The following is a 14821-nucleotide window of genomic DNA, read 5'->3' as shown; positions in this document are numbered from 1 at the left end:
CCTCACTTGAGTGTCCTCTGGGAGGCTCCAGTTGGCAGAGGATCCAGACAGATGCTGGGACTTTCAGCCAAGCTTGGGACAGAGTTCCAGGGGTCCTGTGGAAGTGTGAGAGTAAAGATAGAAGGACCTGGAGTGGACAGGAACCCCACAGGAAGAATAAAAGTAACAACTAACTCAGACCCGTGAAAGCTTACAGACAATGAGCTCCTTATAACTAAGGAACATGCATGGTCTGGACCGATGCCCCCTACACATATATCCAATGGGCAGCTTTATAGGAGGTGCCTGGTGAGTGAGGAGGTGGCTGTTTCTAACAGAGACTCTATTGCCTACAGCACAGTTTTAGTATTGTTCACAAATTTCTTTTGTTTCACCCAATTTTCAGAGATTTTCTCCAATGTTTTGTTTTGTTTAAATTTTTATTTATTCACCTTACCTCCTAGTCACAGCTCACTCTATTCTTTCCTTTCTGTCTTACCCTTGCTTCCTGTCTCCCCATCCCCATCTCCTACTCCTCAGAGAAGGGGAGCCACTGCCCCTCCACAGAATATAAAGTTGCATCAGGACTGAGTGCATCCTTTTCCCCCCATGTCCTGCAGGGCAGCTGGAGAGAGTGGTCGAAAAGCAGGTAACAGAAGCCATATTTGAGTCAGCCCCCATACCCCTTACTAGGGCACCTATATGAGGATTAAGCTGTTCATTGGCTATATCTGTGTAGGGGGCCTTGGTCCAGTCCAGGCATGGTCCTTGGTTCTTGCTTCAATCTTCAAAAGACACCCCTGGACTCTGTAGACTTCTTGTGGCACTCCTGCCCCTCTGGGTCCTTTTATCTTCCCCATCCCCAATTCTTCCCTAACCCTCTCTAACCCACTCCAACCAATGAATGGTGGTGGGTCTCTTCATCTGTTTCTACCAGGTGCTGGGTGGAGCCTCTCAGAGTACAGCTATGCTAGGCTTCTCTCTGTAAACATAGCAGAGTGTCATTAATTGTGTCAGGAACTGGCTTTCTCACCTTAGGTGGTTTCAGGTTGGAACAGTAATTGGTGGGACATTCCCTCAAGCTCTATTCTTTTCCCTGCCCATCTTGTTGGAAGTGTAAATTTGGGATCGAAGTTTTTGTCCATACACTGGTGTTTCCCTCCCTCTACTAAGAGTCATGTCTAGTCAGAGAGTGGCCTCTTCAGTCCCCATAATTCCTGTTACTAGGAGTCTCAGCTAGAGTTACCCTCATATCCTCTCAGGAGCCTACCCTGATGTAGGTCTCCAGCTTGTCACAGAAAATACCCTGCCCAATGTTTCTTTTCTCTCTGCAAGCCATCTGTCTTGCCAACCCCATTCTCCACAGGTCTGATATCAACCCTTATTTTTCTCTTTGTTCCCTTTTTTATCCTGTCCCTTCCCTTCAACCACTTCTGCTATCTATTTCTATTTCTGAGTGGGAGTTAAGCATCCTCCCTAAAGTCCTCCTTACTACTTACCCTATGTAATCTGTGAGTTGTAGTTTGTTATTCTGTAATATACTGCTAAAATACACCTATCAGTGAGTACATGCCATGTGTGTCTTTCTGAGTGTGGGTTACCTCACTCAGCATGATCCTTTCTAGTTCCATCCAATTACTCACAAATTTCATAATTTATTTTTAGTAGCTGAGTAAATGTAGCATAATTTCTTTATCCATTCTTTGGCTGAAGGATGTCTAGGTTAATTCCAGATTCTGGCAATTATGAATAAAGCTGCTATGAATATCGTCGCCCAAATGTCCTTGCTGTATGGCAGGGTTTATGCTGATGGGTGATATACCTGGATTTTGAGGTAGAAATATTCCTAATTTTCTGAGATCACGCCAGATTGACTTCCAAAGTGGCTGTACAATTTTGCACTGCTACCAGCAATGGAAGAGTGTTTCCCTTTCTCCCCAACCTTGTCAGCATGTGCTGTCACTTGAGTTTTTTGTTTTATTTTAGCCATTCTGATTGGTATAAGATGGAATCCCAGGGTTGTTTTCATTTGCATTTCACTGATGATTACAATATTATTTCTTTGTTTCTTGGCAATTTGATATTCCTCTGTTGAGAACTCTCTGTTTAGCTCTGTACCCCATTTTTAATTGTCATTATGTTTGTTTGTTTGTTTTTAATTTTCTTTCAGTTTGTTTTTATGGTAGAATTTTCTGGAGCATTTTCATGTGTTAAAATACTCTTGTATGCTTAGAATAAAGCTTACTTGATCACGGTGTATGATATTTTTTATATGTTCTTCAATTTGGTTTCCAAGTATTTTATTGAGAATTTTCATAGGGAAAATTGGTCTGAAATTTTCTTTTTTGGGTCTCTGTGTGGTGTTTAGGTATCAGGGTGAACGTGGCACCATAGACTGAGTTTGACAATGTTCCTTCTTTTTTTTTTTTTTTTTTGTTTTGTTTTGTTTTGTGGAATAGTTTGAGAAGTATTGGTATTCACCCTTCTTTGAAAGTCTGGTAGAAATCTGCACTGAAGTCATCTGGCCCTTGCCATTTTTTGGATAGGGGACTTTGAATGACTACTGCTATTTCCTTAGGTGTTATAGGATTGTTTAAACTGTTTACCTGATCTTCATCTAGTTTTTTGTAAATGAAATCTATCAAGAAAATCATCCATTTTCTTTAGGATTTCCAATTTTGCAGAATGTATGCTTTTGAAGTAAGATTATTTGGTTTTCCTCAGGATCTATTGTTATGTTCCTCTTTTCATTTTTTATTTTATTAATCTTAATAGTATCTCTCTGCCTTTTAGTTAGTTTGGCTAAGGGTTTCTCTATCTTGTTGATTTTCTCAAAGAACTGGCTGTTGGTTTCACTGATTCATTACTTTGTTCTCTTTATTTCTTAACTTATTGATTTCAACCCTGAGTTTGATTATTTCCTACAATCTACTCCTTTTGGGTGTGTTTGCTGAATTTTGTTCTAAAACCTTTAGGTATGCTTTTAGATTGGTAGTATGAGAACTCTACAATTTCTTTATTATGACACTTAGTATTATAAACTTTACCCTTAGCACTGCTTTCATTGTGTCCCATTAGTATAGGTATGTTTTGCCTTCATTTTCATTGAATTATAGAAAGGCTTTAATTTCTTTCTTTCATTCTTCCATGATGCAGTGGTCACTGAGTAGAGTTGTTCAGTTTCCATGATTTGTAGGCTTTCTGTTGTTTCTGTTGTTGTTGAGTTCCAGCTTTAGACAATGGTGGTCTTACACAGTACAAGGGGTTATTTAAATCTTCTTGTATCTCTGAGGCTCGCTTTGTGATTGAGTATATAGTCACTTTTGAAGACGATTCCATGAGATACTGAGAAGAATTTATATTCTTTTATGTTTGGATGAAATGTTCTGTAGATATCTCTTAGGTCCATTTGATTCATTACATCTTTTAGTTTCATTATTTTTCTTCTTAGTTTCTGCTTTGATGATCTGTTTATTGGTGAAAGTGGGGTGTTGAAGTCTCCCACTATTAATATGTGTGGTTCAATATGTGGTTTAAGCTTTAGTAATATTTCTTTCACAAATGTGGGTGCTCCTGTGTTTGGGGCATAGATGTTCAGAATTGAGATGTCATCTTTGTGTATTTTTTTCTTTGGTAAGTGTGAAGTGTCCTTGTCCATCTCTTTTGATTAATTTTGGTTGAAAGTCTATTTTATTAGCTACCAGATTAGCAATTCCAGCCTGCTTCTTGGGTGTGTTTGCTGTAAAAACCTTTTTACAGCCCTTTACTTTGAGATATCTATCTTTATGGCTGAGGAATGTTTCTTGTATGCAGCAGAATGATGGGTCCTTTTTCCTCATACATTCTGTTAGCCTGTGTCTTAGAGATATTAATATTCAGTAGTTGTTAATTCCTGTTATTTTGTTTCTGGTGGTGGTAGAGTTTGGTTTTGGTGTGTATGTACTTCCCTTCTTTTGGTTAGAACCACTGAGGGGTCTTGCCTGTGTCCACCCTAGTGATTATACTGGACTTAAGAGGGCTCCAGACACTAGCAGAGAAATGAAGCAACAGAAACAATTATTCATATCAATGATTGCAAAGCTGGGATTTTGTGCAGGACTCCATCTGTCATGCATGACTTCGGAGTCTAAGGAAGCAGTGACATGGAAAAGACAAGCACTAGACCTGCCTTGAGAAGCCTTGGTGACATCATGGACAGGTAGGATCTAAGCAGCTGGTGACTCCAGGGAACTCCAGCCCATACTTGACTTCACAAGGGGGTTCCTAAAGGACCTGCCAGCAAACTTGGCCTTGCTGCCCAGCTCTTCCTCCATTCTAAGGATGGGATTGTAATTGACCAGGCGTGTGCAGATCGTCAAGGGGCACCTATCTTGATCTGCTTAGTGCAGACTCCCACCACCAGGTCAGCAATGAAAGGACCCTCAGTCTCCCCAGAGCAACGGGACCACCACGACACTTCAGCTATTGGACTGGGCCAGCTTACACACCAGCAGAGACTCAGTCACAGAGCCAAATTGTTTTATTTTGAGCAGGAGGCAGTTGCAGGACTTCTCGCCCACAGCTTTGGCAATGGGCTAGGGTCGGTCACTGTGATACTCTCACCAACAACCTGGATGACTGCACTAGCAGTGAACTTCTGCCAAGCTTCCCAGTCATCCTGATCAAAGGGCCACCACTGGATACTCCCAGATGAAGGACTTGTACAGATCAGCCAGCTGGTTGGGTATGATGTCTCTGCTGCAGTTGTGGCTCGAAGTCTGGCTCATACTTGCCAGACCTTAGAACTCACAAGGTAGCACATCAGTATAGCCTGTCTTCACCATTGCCATCTTCAGCGCTTCTTTGGTCTCCAGGATATTAGGAGCAAATCTGCCCTCATCACCCACATTGGTGGAATCCTTCGCGTATTTCTCTTTGATGATATTCTTCAGGTTGTGGTAAACCTTTGCTCTGGTACACATGGCTTCCCGGAAACAATAACCCCCACAGGGAGGATCTGGGAACTCCTGCATGGCCAGCTTGTTGCCAGCAGGAGAACCAGCGTTGGTCACATTGAAAGCTGGGACCTGCAGGATAATTTCAGGGTTGCCAGCAAATTCAGCGACGTGATGGAAAAGAGGCACTGCCTTTTTCACAGCACCATCTTTGCAGACAGCCAGGGACACTCCCAGGGTGGCGTTCTCATCAGATTTAGATTTGTTTTCAGTGTCATCCATCTCAAAATCAGCTGGCTGATCTTCTCTTGCTCCACAACATTCACTTTATTGCTAACCAGAGCAGGGGCAGTAGTTTTACTGCTGTTCTTAACAGCCTTTGAGACACCCTTCTCTGTGTACCATGTCTTCTCATTGTCACAGAGCTCTAGGGCCTCATAGATGCCAGTGAAGGTACCGCTGGGCTCTGCAGCTTGGAAGAGACCTTTTGCGGCATAGAGATAAATTTCAACAGTGGGATTCCCACAAGTGTCAAAGATCTCTCTGGCCTGGATCTTGAGAACAGCCATGGTAAATTTCTGGCCGTTGGACTGCTGTGCAGAAAAGAAGTTTTCTGCAGAGTCAGTTTCCTCCAATGTTTATGTTGTTATTGATATTTTAGCCAGGGTGTTTCTTCTACATTTTCCATACATGGAAGTGCTCTCTATTCTTTTAAATTTCATTTTTGAGATTATGTAATAATTACATTTCCCCTTTTCCTCCAAATCCTCACATATACCCCTCCCCCACACTCCTTCAGTTCTGTGAATTCCTAATATTCCTTCTTTATGTCTGAATTTTCTATCAATGTTTCTATTTGCTTTGTATTTGCATTTACATTAATTTTCAGATGTCTGTATCAGTAGTTCTCATTTTTTTAGTGCTGTAACTCTATAACAAAGTCCATCATGTTGTAGTGACCCCCAACTATAAAAGTATTTCATTGCTACTGCATAACTCAGATTTTGCTGCTGTTATAAATCTTAATGCAAATTTTTAAAGATATGTTTGCCAAAGCGGTTGTGATCCACAGGTTGAGAACCACTATCTGTAATTACTGACTACCATGATGTTTTAAGAAAAGACTCTTTCTAGCATTCATTTTGCTCTAGAAGTTTGACAGAAACAGGTTAAATAGATATTGTGCTTTGTATGATAGTAGTCAAATTTTCTTTAGAAAAGAAGCAGCTGATCTACTGCCTATCCAAGATTGGCTTGCAACATTGTGAGAATGAGGAACTACTCCTAGGAATGTCTATATTTAGTACACAGATTTTCGTTTAAATTTCTTTTCCCAGTGTCTTACATCTATGTGCCCTCAACCTTGGAAAGAACTGAAGCATTTCTCCAAGAATGACTTTCTTGTAACCGGAGGGGGTGCTCAGTAAGTAATTGAATTGCTGTTCTCGGTAGGATCAGAGATCAGAACCATTAACTGATTCTAAAATACCCTTTCATTTACTTTCTTTATTTAGCATTTTGTCTCATCTACATCGCATATGGTATCATGTAGCTCAAGCAAATTATAGGATCTTTGGCAAAGGTTGTGCTGTTCTTTGCTAAATTTACCACCACAGGCATGTAGGCAATGTTTGACCACAGATAAATAAATCAATATTATTTATGTTTATATAGGTTTCATAGCCAAACCTATATAACCATTTTAGATTCCAAAATGATATACTTGTTAAAAACAAAAATTGTTAATCCTACAGAGTATGCATTTTAGAAAAAAAATGGACAATCAAATAAATAAGTGGACAATACAGTTTCATGTTTAAAAAAAAACTTTATGAAGGGAGAGAAAGAGAAACACACACACACAGAGAGAGAGAGAGAGAGAGAGAGAGGGAGAGAGAGAGAGAGAGAGAATGAACACAACTGAAATTTTTACTGGACACATAAAAGAAGGCCAACTTGAGAAGGCAAAATTTTGTGAACTGATAGCAAAATGAGAACCTGCCCTTACAGGTAACTCTAGAATCCACTGCAGTTTCTCGAGGATTGGGAGACAGTCAGACCAGTGTGGTTAGGGTGAACACAAACCAATGGAACCGATGAAGTCTGAGACATAATGAGGAAAAAAGGCAACAATTATGGAAGCATTTTTAAAACAGAGAAAGAACCTTGATCTTTTTTCCAAAGAGAAGTTAGATACCGTTGGACAGTATTAAGTAAGAGTGGTACATCATTTGATTTCATGGAAATAATATATTATTGGTGGAAAGGAATAGTTTTGAATCCAGATTAGTCATTCATTAACAATGACAGTCTTGGAGAAGATAATGAATATTGTTAGTGGGTATAGACAGAAATAAGTCTGTTTTATGTAAATTGTCGTATTTTTTATTGGAAGCGGCATATTTTTCTGGTATGTTACTCAATAAATGTGAAAGAAGAGACAACAAAAAATAAAATATTTACCCTAAAGCTTATATACACAAATATACACACTCGTATACAGAGTAGAGACATGGATATATGAACTTGACAACTAGAAGCAAAGTTAGTTGTTGTATTTGTAAATTATTCATGTTAAAGATGATACTTGTATGTGAGGCAATGTAATATCAGTGGAAATATATTCATTTAGGACAAGATGATAAACAAGGATTTGGGATTAGCCTGAGATATACATACTCTATGACTCCAAACTAAGAGTGAGGATGGGACTGAAGGCTAGGAGCTGAGAAGAGAAAAGAGAACTTGCATAACATTTATCCAGTAACTAATAAGCATAAAAATTTACAGAGTTATAATACAGTTTATCTCCAGATTACTAAAATATATGACTTGTTTCCAATTTGAATTACCAGCACACCTAATTTAGAATTCATCTCAAAATCTATGCATGGATTTCTGTGTATTTATAAACACTTGGAAGTTCTGTCACTTTCATTTCTCCTGAGTTTGTGGAATTCTTGCCTTCCTGCAGTCTAATAGAGCATAGACCATTTTTGGCACACTGGTTTGTTTCCAAAGTAATAGCTACTGTTTATCTACTGAGCAGTTGTAACATGGATATTACTGGATCTGTGCACAATAAGTAGTTATTGAACTAAAGAGTGAATGTCTATGGCTAATCACACTTTCTGAATGTTTTAAAAAGAATCCAACGGGGTTTCCATAATAAGGGGAACAAGAACTATTTCTAAGATGAACTCAATGACTGGCTCCTTTACTTTCCTCACCCTCCAACCCCCAAGGGAGGAAGAGCCTTGCTAGGCCACAGAGTAGGACATGGAAGCCAGTTCTGAAGATACCTGATAAGCTATAGTCAGATGGAAGGGGAAAAGGACCTCCCCTAGCAATGGACTTGGAAAGGCACAGGGAGGAAATGAGGGAGGGAGGGTGGGATTGGGAGGGAATGAGGGAGGGGGCTATGGCTGGGATACAAAGTAAATAACCTGTGATTAATATAAAAATAAAAATTAATAAAAAGAGAATCAGAAAACTCATACCTACCTAATTGTTTAATTATCAGACTAGCAGGTGAACTTCTTTTATAAAAAGGTCATTCATTCATTCATTTACTCATTTGAGTGTTTTGAGAATTTGCCTACACTTATGCATGGTTATCTCATGATTGCAGTACCTACAGAGAACAAATGAGGGCATTGACTCTACTGGAATTGGACTAACAGACGATAATGAGTTACCATATGCATACTAGAAACCAAACCCTTGTCCTCATATAAAACACCAAACACTCTTAAAATCTGAATCTTTAACCCCCGTGTAGATGTAAATGTGTTATTGTAACAATTAACAAAATGTGAAATACAAAGCTCCCTGGATTTTGCATTGTTACATTAAAATAATACTTCTACTTATTATGCTAATAAATGCTGGATGGAGCCAATGCTGGGATTAAAAATCTTAAATTTTGGTGATTCTTTTCCACTCCATCAGCCATCCAAGTTCTCTCTGTTCTTATTCATACTCACTGCATTGTTTTGGCTATAATTTCCATTGGATTTCTGCCTGGTTCAATGTTTCTTCCAATATTGACCTATCTATTTGGGGCATACTCTGATTTCACCTGTTCAACTTCAAGCCTCAAATTTTACTTCATGATGCAAGATAATTTCTCATCCTAGTGGTAACAATCATGTCATCTTGTCACTCATTTTCAAATGATCTACTTCTGTAAGTAATACCTTGTATGGATGAGTCCATATTTTCTTCAGTAGACTGTAAATATCATGAAGATGGTGCCTAGCTTCTTAATTGCTTATAGTCATTAATCCCTTACCACTGAATCTGGCCCATTCCCTGCCACACTGTATGCTCCTGCGACATATGTGCAAGAGGACAAGGTAACATAGTGTCACTTTCTCCATCAGCTGAGGACAATGCCAGCAGAGGCAAATATTCAGGCATTCCATAAAGTAGTGAAGAGAGGATGCTCCCCCTGTAAATTCATTTAATCGAGATGACTTCAAAGCCCCTGCTAATCTAAGTATTTGAGAAGAATGATCTCACCCTAATCAGTTACCCCATCTGGGTTTTGTTCCAGGACTTTGAAGTGAGAGATTTTTATCTTATGTGTTCATTGCTTATGACAGTGATGATTCTTTCAAAGTTTTCTCAAAAAATAGGTGTAACTAAAGTACCGATTAGCCATATACATGATTGTCTCCCTAACAGAATTATTTGGTGATAATCATTGCCACTTTTTCTTTTTATTCTATTCACATCAATATTTTTAACCTGCTTTCTTATTAGAGAAGTGGATTCTCAGTCAATTTTAGAAGAGACGTTCCTATGACTTATTCATCATACATGTACTCTGACATACCCATTGCATAAAATATTCATAACTCAAACATCATGAATTGTTATATTTTAAAGTAGTAAAATAAAAACTTCACTTATATCAGAAACACAAGAAGCCAAATAGTTTGCTTGAAATAAATGTGCTGTTGTACATAGAGTTGTATCATGCAATTTTATACTTAATTATAAAGTGGACAGTGAGTGCCAAGTGATTTGGAAGATTTCACGTTTCATAACAAAAACATTTAAATTGCATGTTTTTTACACAGAACAAAATTATCTTTTCAGTTTTAGGTATTTCATCATATTTTCTTAAATATGCCTTGAGTGACACATGAAGAATTCAGTGGCCTAGAATCTTACACACACCATAGTGTTCAGATCATAGAAAATGGCACATGGAGTCTCATAGCAACCAGCCAGCCACAGATCCAATATTTTAAGTTTAAGAATATTTTATTTATTTTGATGGCTATTTCAATTAATTACATCATATATTTTAATTCTAGAAGATTTAACCTTGTTATATTATATTTAATATTTTGTCATAAATTATTAACATTAGCTATTGAAAATTTACTAACTTGTCTTATTTTCCCTTTTTCGGTCCTTCAATATCAAAGTAATTTGCCTTAAAAATACTCCTCCATATTGAATGAGGTAGGATACATAACAAGGTTCTTTAACTAAAAGATGAAAAACTAGAATGGTCCAAACAAAGGAGTTATTTGTTATACACATACAAGGCACGCATACACACACACACGTGCACTCAAGCATGCCTGCATTCACACATATAAACACCCAATTGTCATTGCTAGAGTCAAGTATTCATTTTCCTAAGCCACCCTTCTGCTGAGACATGGAAGAAAAATGCTTGATGTGTTTGCCTACTTGCTCTCACTCTTGCTGGCAAGCCCATTCCTTCACTGGCATCAGAGCCTGCTTCTTGAGGATTCCAGCATCTACTGAAGACCGGCTCATTCATCCAGAGCCTCATGGGCTGAACAACAACTGTATCCTTGTACCTTCCATTGCTTAACAGCCATTGTTGGAGCAGCTGGACCTCAGTCTGTAAGCCATTCTAATAAATCACACACACATACATATGCACACACATAAACGCGTATATGGGAGCACAAAAATCCCTGACATACTTTGACTAACAGTTATCAATCATAAGGCACCATTTATGTGCGCTGATCTTTTTATACATTCCATAACATTCTTATAATTTGGAATACAAAGAAAAGAGAATATAAAGTAATTTTAAAAAATACATAAAATGTCCTCAAAGTAATGATTTCAGACAGAGGTCATTCTAACAAGAAAGGTTTGACAAGTAAAAAATCATCTTCAAAGCCACTTTTACCTATAAAATGATTCAAGAAAAATGATGGTAAAGAAAATTATAAAAGTCGCTTTTATTTATATTTAACAGAGGAACATAACAGTGCTTTAAAAATTATTTTAGTAAATTATTCTCATTAAAGATCCCCAGTTACCTTTTTTCATCGTAAAATTATTAGAAATATGTAATATATAACATACTGTTTATTATTCGTAATGTTGAAATGTATTTATGTTACAAAAGAATTTAAATCCTGAGTGAGCTATTCCAGAAGCATAAAGATGCACACAGTGTATACTCACTCATATAGACATGTAATATAGGATAAACCTACTGAAATCTGTACACCTAAAGAAACTAATCAAGTGGAAGGACTCTTGCTAAAATGTTCAATCACTATCCAGAAAGGCAAAGAGGATGGACATCGGCAGAAAGAGAAAAGAGGGAACAAGTCAGGAGCCTGATACAGAGGACCTCTGAAAGGCTCTGTCCTGCAGACTAACAATGCAGATGCTGAGACTTATGGGCAACCAACTTTTGGGCAGAGTGCAGGGAATCTTATGAAAGAAGTGGGAAACAGTAAGATCCAGAGATGACAGGAACTCCACAAGGAGAGCAACAGAACCAAAAAATCTGAGCACAGGGGTCTTTCGTGAGACTGCTATTCCAACCAAGGATTATGCATGGAGATAACCTAAGACCCCTGCACAGATGTAGCCCATGGCAGTTCAGTATCCAAGTGGGTTCCATTGCAATAGGAACAGGGACTGTCTCTGACATGAACTGATTGGCCTGCTCTTTAATCACCTCCCCCTGAGGGGGTAGCAGCATTACCAGGCCACAGAAGAAGACAATGCAGCCACTCCTAATGAGACCTAATTGACTAGGGTCAGAAGGAAGGAAAAGAAGAGCTCCCCTACCAGTGGACTTGGAGAGGGGCATGCATGCAGAGGGTGGAGAAAGGGAGGGATTGGGACGGGAGGAGGGAGGAACCACAGGGGGCATACAAAGTGAATAAAGTGTAATTAATGAAGAATTAAAAATAGAATTTAAAGAGGGTTTTATGTGAGTGAGTGAGTGTGTGTGTGTGTGTGTGTGTGTGTGTTTAAATCTGCCTTTTGCATTCTTTCAAGGTTAACTGCAGTATATTTTGCAGTATTTCTAAGCATTTTATTGCAGGACCACACTACATTGTAGCTAGTACCTCTTCACATCTGAAGTCTCTACTCAATACAGTATTCCAATCATGCTTTTGAAATGTGCCCTGACATTGACACTGGCACTTTCCATTATGAGGAGGTGAGTTATTTTAACTCAAAATGCCACAGCCAATTGGAGGAGAGCCTCTTGTAAAGGGAGAATAAGTGATTCTTTTCCTAGTGGAATGTGTTCCTGCATATCTTAGGAGCTTAAGTATAACTCAATGTCTTCTCACTAGGTTGAAAGCCATGAATTTTCAGAGTTGGCTGTCAGTTATGTTTTCTAGAAGACTCTGTTTAATATGTTTAATATGAGGGGCATATTAGATAATAACCTGAGTTGGGATCGACTATATTAGAAGGCAAATGAGGAGGCAAGATTGGCCAGAGGGACAAGCTCAAATGAAAAACAGACTGACCACGTCTTTGATTGTTCTCACTTAGCAGATCTGGGGCCATGTTATAGGCTAGTGATTTCCCAAAGAGCCAGCACTCTGTACCTAAGGTCCATCATACATTGGTACTGATGTACTTAGAAAGCATGCTTTCTTTAACAAAGGTATCTCTGATGATTGGCAAGAAGAGCTGACCAGCAACTCTTTACTGAATATAAGAATAAAACAGCGAATTGCTGACTATTATGGCCTGAGATATCAGTCTTGGTGAGTAGTGCATTTGAGTAGCATAGAGCCTAGAAAATATTACAAAAGTTTTTGTAATTTGAAAACTAAAGCACATCCCCATATTCTTGCAGAACTGGAACTCACAGGGACATCTGTGAGTCCTTCTGATTCTCTTTTCTGTTTTTCCTTACGTGGGCACCTAGAGCTCATCCACTTCTGACCACAGAAATCTAATGACAATTCTGTTTCCCTTCTCTCCACTCATGATTTCTTCCAAATAGTCGATTTACTCTTTTTTCCAATGCATATCACCCTTCTTACCCCAAGTAAAGCTATGTTTACTGCCCACTTTATCCATACTTGCATCCTTCCCCAAACACTGTTCTTATGACTAACTCATCAGAGCATTAGAGTGGCTCTGATATAATACCACTGAACAGGTTACACGATTTGAAAATTTTGAGTTTAATTATCTAAGAGTTTAAAAGTATATTAATTTTCAAGTGGTAAATATAGATGTAAACATTTTTACATTTGGTGTACTTAACTGTTAGGATTGTCTGTTAAAAATTACATGTACAACCACTTTGGAAATCATTCTGGCGCTTTCTCAGAAAAATAGGAATAGTGCTACCTCAAGATCCAGCTATAGCACTCCTAGTCTTATATCTAAAACATACTCAAGTATACAACAGGGACATTTGCTCTACTATGTTTGTAGCAGCTTTATTTGTAATAGCCAGAAGCAGGAAACAACTCAGATGCCCCCAGTTGAGGAATGGACACAAAAATTGTGGTACATCTACACAATGCAATATTACACAGCAATAAAAAACAAGGAAATCATGAAATTTGCAGCCAAATGGTGGTAACTGGAAAAGATCATACTGAGTGAGCAATCCCAGAATCAGAAAGACACACTGGATATATATTCACTCATAAGTGAATATTAGACATGTAATATAGGATAAACATACTAAAATCTGGATACCTAAAAAAACTAATCAAGGAGGACTCTGGCTAAGATTCAGAAAGGCAAAGAGGATGGACATCAGAAGAGGGAGAAAACAGAGAAAAGGACAGGAGGGTCTCTGAAAGACTCTATGCTGCAGGGAATCAAAGCAGATGCTGAGACTTATAGCCAAACTTTGGGCAGAGCACAGGGAATCTTATGAAAGAAGTGGGGAACAGTAAAATCTGGAGAGGACAGGACTGCCACAAGGAGAGCAAGAGAACCAAAAAATCTGGGCACAGGGGTCTTTTCGAGACTGATACTCCAACTAAAGACCATTCATAGAGATAACCTAGAACCCTGTTACAGATGTAGCCATGGCAGTTCAGTGTCCAAGTGGTTCCATAGTAATGGGAACAGGGACTATCTCTGACATGAACTCATTGCCCTGCTCGTTGATCTCATCCCCCTGAGGGGGGAGCAGCCTTACCAGGCCACAGAAGAAGACAATGCAGCCACTCCTGATGAGACCTGATAGACTAGGATCAGAAGGAAGGGGAGGAAGACCTCCCCCATCAGTGTACTGGGGGACGGGCATGGGTGGAGAAGGCTGAGGGAAGGTGAGATTGGGAAGGGAGGAGGCAGGTAGCTACAAGGGGGATACAAAGTGAATAAACTGTAATTAATAAAAATATAAAAATTAAATTAAAAATTACTAACTGGTACATTTGAGAAATTCCATTTTCCCTAAAACAACCTTATGGAATTACTCATATTTATAAGAAGCTGAAACTGAAAGACACAACACCAGCTTAAAGCACACTGGAAGAAGGACTGAAATAAAATTTTCTTCATAATGCAAGACCATTTTAAGTGGAAGTGATGAAAGTCAAGAACTTGTTGACAGTGTGCGCTGCTTGAATCCGTTAAATTTGGTAATGCAACCAGATTGCAATTAAAAAAAA

At 38.7% G+C, this 14821-nt stretch overlaps 1 pseudogene; it reads right to left on the bottom strand.

The window, feature by feature from the left end:
- Positions 1 to 4184: 4184 nt before the first annotated feature.
- On the bottom strand, positions 4185 to 5503 carry LOC110543947 (alpha-enolase-like; annotated as a pseudogene).
- Positions 5504 to 14821: the final 9318 nt, after the last annotated feature.

Source organism: Meriones unguiculatus, chromosome 2, assembly GCF_030254825.1.
Source record: "Meriones unguiculatus strain TT.TT164.6M chromosome 2, Bangor_MerUng_6.1, whole genome shotgun sequence".
NCBI classification, from domain to species: domain Eukaryota; kingdom Metazoa; phylum Chordata; class Mammalia; order Rodentia; family Muridae; genus Meriones; species Meriones unguiculatus.
The sequence above is the reverse complement of the archived record's forward strand: the minus strand, read 5'-3'. Positions and strand labels throughout refer to the sequence as shown.